Genomic DNA, 6,000 nt, shown 5'->3' on the forward strand with positions numbered 1-6,000 from the left:
ACGTTAATTGAATTATTGTTTAACTTTTGCACTCCCAAATGCCGCCGTTGACCACTTAACATTTGAATAGCAAGGAGAAAAAGCCCCGCCTCCAAGATGTAGTACTTAATGACAGATTAAAACAAAATTAAACGGAAATAACTATTAATTTTCCTAGTAATTTTTCAGGAATACCTGTTTTATCAGGTCGAATTTAATATTATAGTATAAAAATATATATAACTGGATGTTTTGTAATTTGGTCTATCGTATGAAGTGATTTAATCATGCTTCAAATACATGTATCTTTTAAATTCAAGCATACATACCAATTCAATAGACATCTGCTGCATTATATATTTTTCAGATCTCAGACATCGTACATGTATCACGCCTTTTTGATAGACATATTGAAAAGTACAGTATTTTATTGGCCGGAATTTAACATTTGACATGTGTATAGTCCATTAACGAATCAATCAGATATAGCCACGCTTTCGACTCATTAACATATTAAATCTACTCAAAAATACTCGTAGTTAACTCGTTTACAGTGTGAAACATATACATGGTATATATAACTTGATGTGTTTCACTACACACTAGATAGCATATTGATAGATTAGACAAGAAACGAAGTCGGTGAATATATGTTGGTGGAATTGGTTTATTGGTTTATTGATAAATATACTAAAATAAGTACAGATCGATGCAATCTACATATGTTTGTTAAATACTAAAATGTGTACCTAATTCAAACTAATTATTCTTAGCAGCAGTAATATTCATTCTCTTAAAGGGATTTGCCAAATCATCCGTATCGTTTAAAGAACCGGTGGCACCTTCAATATCGCTTAACGGATCGGTTAAATTTTGAATTTCGCCGGAAGGATTAGTTTCTACCTCAGTTTGGCATATACCATCGCTTTCATCTTCAATATCACTTAAAGGATTGTTTTCGTTACCCATCAGTGCACGTTCCCTTGACATTTGTGTCCCTCCCTTCTTTTGTGTCTCATTCCACCCTACTTGACTTGGGAAAGCTTCCTCCGAAAATTCAGATGAAAATGTAGCATCATTAGTAATATCATCCCTAATATTTATTAGTTTAGCTCTAACTATTTTATCCATCATTGGTGTTCGCCCATGTTTAGATTTAAGCTCTTTATTTCCATCTTGCTTTTCGACAAGACTTAAATATTGTTCTAATGCTAGGACTGAAGGAACAGCTGCTTCCGCTATATGAGTAAGCAAAATGAACATCCTTACGTTATTGACAGCACTATCAGGATTCCCTGCCATCTCAAACATCTCCTGGTTGTCCAAAGGGGTTTCCAGTGCAGTTAAGATAGCCTTTGCAAGTTTTCTAGAATCTAGTGTTTTCATACTTTCCATAATGTTCTTATATCTTGGCTTGTAGCCGTCAGCGTTATATACAAGAATTTGCCATCCACGTTGGTTATTAGTCCATTTAGATTCCTCTAGTTTGAATTTAGTATCTTCGCCAAGAATATTCATCGTTATGGTGCATGCGTCTTCGATATCAGTTTCACTCTCATTGAAATGTGCTAGGTACTGAAGTCTACATAGCAGATCTCGTAGTTTTATTTTACCTTTGAAGATAAATTCTGTATTAGAAATTTTTTCTACCTGTAGAAGGTTATCATTTACATCTCCAATGTAGCGAGCTGAAATTCTTTTGTCTTTTCGTGATTTTATTTTCCCTATGCGTTTAATGGTATTTTCATGATATTTTGGAAACCTTTCATGCCATGGCGAACTTATCTTGCTCATATCTTTCAATCTATAATAAAGATTTTTAATACTATTGAAACATAGTTATTAAAAAAAGATGTGGCATGTTAGTTTTATTTGTAAATGACTTTATTTGATAAAAGTTATCGTTTAAACAATAAAAACAAAACCAACACAGATACAGATAGTGCATAGAGTGCTAAAATACGAGAAGCTTTCTTTGTGAACAGCATTAACATGTGTTTTTTGAAGTTTGGTCTTTCTGAAACTTATTATTGACTTTCATAAATACATTATATGGTTGTTTCTTCATATCGTATCTAAAAATCAAATGTTGATTATCGCAGTCATTTGATTCTGCAGATAATCTACTATTCTAAGCATTTGCTCATGTTGTTATTCGTATCGCACTACCAGTTGGATGACACACGATTTAACGGTTTTTATGGCCAAGACATAAGTCACGAGACAAAAGGTCAGAGTTTACGTTATATTTTTGTTAACGAGCATGTTGAAAAAGTAATATAAATTCACGAGTGAAGTGAAACATTTTTCTGAACATTTGCTTAGATCTTCCGAAAATCCCTATTTTTTTCTCCCTAATAGCATGGTAACGTGTTGATGTGTATAACATATGAAGCAAAACCATTTTTATGTTAAATTTTCATGATAATCGATCTTACATTCACTGGACACAAAGTTGTGTCAGCTTAATCGTGGCGAAGTGGAGATCAAAGGGAGATAACTTCGTACACGAAACTACGAAATTGCTAGTTCACAACAGTAAATTCGAGTAAAATTAATGATTGTAGTTATATTTCGACACTTTCTTGAATAACTATTCAATATGTCTTGTTCCTCTACTCTTATAACATTTAAATAGTCATGGAATGCTTGAATGTGGCATTATGTCAAGTACTTATAGGTTTTTGAAAAGTTCTAAAGAAGAAGATTATTATAGATAACTGACTTATTTTCTCTAAAACATGTAAAACTTGGACTTATTTGTATGTTCTCCAACACCCCTTTGGTAGATGGAATGATAAAAGTCGTTGTTTTACTTTCTTTGTATCAGAAATCTTAAAAAGGATATGCAATTAAGCTTAGTGTTTGTACATGGTGATTGTTTATAGAACAGTTTTTTTTAAAACTGAGTTTCACTCTAAAATTAAACTTCAGTTTTTATATAGAAGTATCTTAAATAGAAAGTTCTAAATCTGGTGCACTGAAAATGTTTCATCAGAAATGATATTTAACAAAGTAGATTAGACTGAAGAACTTATAGATTGTCACTTTGTACGCTGATAATATGGGGGAAACGTGTGAAATTATTTATAAATGCTAACACAGCATCAATTGTGAAACTATAGCTCGCTCCTCCAGTCATTTTGTTTTATCAAGATGCGAGGCTTGTCAATCAATTTACATACTTAATATTTTACTGTTAAGAGTGGGAAAATAACTTGTTGACAGAGATTCTCTTTGGGAATATTTCACTTGATATTTTTAAACAATACATTTGTGTTACCAACTACATTGAATCTTTGGTATTCTCCTACTATGAAGTTCAAGGAGATGGGTTCTTTATGTGTGACTTCAATGATCGTCGGGCATGCATTTTGGTACTCATTTTCCTGATGTAACAATGGCAAATTCTAAGATAGGCATGAGACTACTGTAACATAGAGATTAGTCACTCCCCATATTATAGTAGTCTCAGACAAAAACTAAGCTACATTTGTAACTTAAATACAGTGTGTTCAGAATAGACAACAATGAGGTATTTCTTTTATTGTGGTATACGATAAATACTCATAGTATCAAATCAGAATGCGAGTTCTTTGTATACTGATAAGCAATTTAATCGCATTATCATCGTGTAAAACGCCAAACATGCGAGGTGTCGGCTATGTTTGACACGGTGTAACAATTTCGAAGCAAAGGAAAACTATCAAAGTAAGTTCAAGTATCAAAATTTTTTTTTAGAAGTACAGTGGAGATCACTTCTAACCTCTCATTAAATTTGTCAGGAGAACTGTTCTAGAACAGTACGTAGAACTGACAGCCTGACACCTTTTAGTCAGTTCTAGGTTAGAACTGTTCTAGCTAGAACTGTTTGGTCAGTTCTACCTAGAACTGATTTGGACAGTTCTACCTAGAACTGATCCTGACAGTTCTACCCTAGAACAGTTTTAGACAGTTCTAGCTAGAACTGACCAAACATTTGGATACATGGATATAACAAAATTATTTGTCCGCATCAACCAAAACCATGAAAACTGACCATATTTGACAGCATCAACCAAAACTGACCATATGTGACAGCATCAACCAAAACTGACCATATTTACACTTTATAATGTAAATCTTAATAGTACGCCGCTAGATTAAAACTGACGTGGAAAGGTAACACATGCCCACCGAGAGCTCTTTTTTTGAGAGCCCAGGTGGTCGTGTGGTCTAGCGGGACGGCTGCAGTGCAGGCGATTTGGTGTCACGATATCACAGTAGCATGGGTTCGAATCCCGGCGAGGGAAGAACCAAAAATTTGCGAAAGCAAATTTACAGATCTAACATTGTTGGGTTGATGTTTAGACGAGTTATATATATATATATATATATATATGCACACGTATAAAAATTGCGGTTTTTATCAAACGCAGTCATAGGTTTGAACGTAGTTTTCAATTTAGACTCGTATATATATATATATATATATAGCCGCATAATAAATCACTTATAGTTACATATCACGATCGATTGTATAATTCAAATGACAGCAATATTGTAACACATTGGCTACAAAAAAAAATCCACATCAATTTAGAGTACCAACAATTTTCTGCAAGTCCTCTTTTTATTCAAAATATTGAATGGTGAAAACAAAATTTCGATATACATGTATCAGACTGAGTCGTTTTAACAAAATTATTTGACCACATCAACCAAAACTGAACTTATTTACAGTAACACTTATCCATGATGTAAATATATATGGCCTCAGTCATTGTTAACCAATAATATTTCTATGTCAGGACGGATCGTATGATAAAAATGACACCAACTTTGGAACACAATACACCTTATTGCTAATCCTGGCTGACCCGGCCTCTTGAACTTTTAAAGCATACAACAATCACTTTTCCATTGTGGCGTCAGATATTTTGTTTCATGACGTCAAATTTTTACGGGAACCTGTGTGATATCCAGTAATGGCAGACAAATAGCGATAAGGTGTATTTATACCTTATCTAAAAATTTAGCGCGCTGTTATTTCCTCTCTGTATCCATAATAATGAACCGTCACTAAAGTGACTTTTTAAGTCCGTTAGTTTGTGCTGAGACTACTATATAGTAGTCTCAGGTTTGTAATGTTTTTTTTTTTAAACAAAACTATTTTACGGCATCATCCAACACTCACATGACTGATTCATATACTTTATTTTAAAATAAAAAGTACATGTAAGTTTCATAGAAATTGATCCAATATCTAGACATAATTTCATAGAAATTGATCCAATATCCACCCATTTAGGTGCGAATCATATCTCTGGCCTTAATTTCATAGAAATTGATCAAATATCCACCCATTTAGGTGCGAATCATATCTCTGGCCTTACATTGATACTGTTTTGGACCACTTGAAAGGTTAGGGAGATACTTAGATTATTTCTTGCTTCCACACAAAAAACATACATATCTGATACAGGTGACTTAATCAGAAATATTGAAAACTACATTTGATAATAATGTACTACTTGTTACATATGATATAACATCACTATATACCAATCTCAGATTTGAAGAAATCACAGAAGCATTACAAAAAGCGCTTGATGAACATGACAAAATTGAATATTCTGTAACAAAACCTACCAACAATTTTTTGAGTGAAATAACAAAACTCATCCTTTCCAATAATGAATTTACCTTTCATGGAAATTCATATCGACAAATCATTGGAGCATCAATGGGAGCAACAGCTTCCCCTGAAATATGTGACATTGCTATTTACAATCACATAAACTCAATCCTTAAAACTCTCCAATCTCTGAAAAAATAATTTTTCATAAAAGAATGAGAGATGATGCACTTCTAATGGTGAAAGCAAAAGAGTCTGAAATTGACTTTATGCTTGAAAATGCAAATAAACTACATGACCTGCTAAAGTTCACTTACGAATGCAATAAACAGTCCATAAAATTTCTAGACCTAGAAATCTTCAAGGGCGAACGCTTCAAAAATACTGGTGTTTTAGACCTGAAA

This window comes from Mytilus trossulus, chromosome 5, assembly GCF_036588685.1.
Source record: "Mytilus trossulus isolate FHL-02 chromosome 5, PNRI_Mtr1.1.1.hap1, whole genome shotgun sequence".
Classification (NCBI taxonomy): Eukaryota; Metazoa; Mollusca; class Bivalvia; order Mytilida; family Mytilidae; genus Mytilus; species Mytilus trossulus.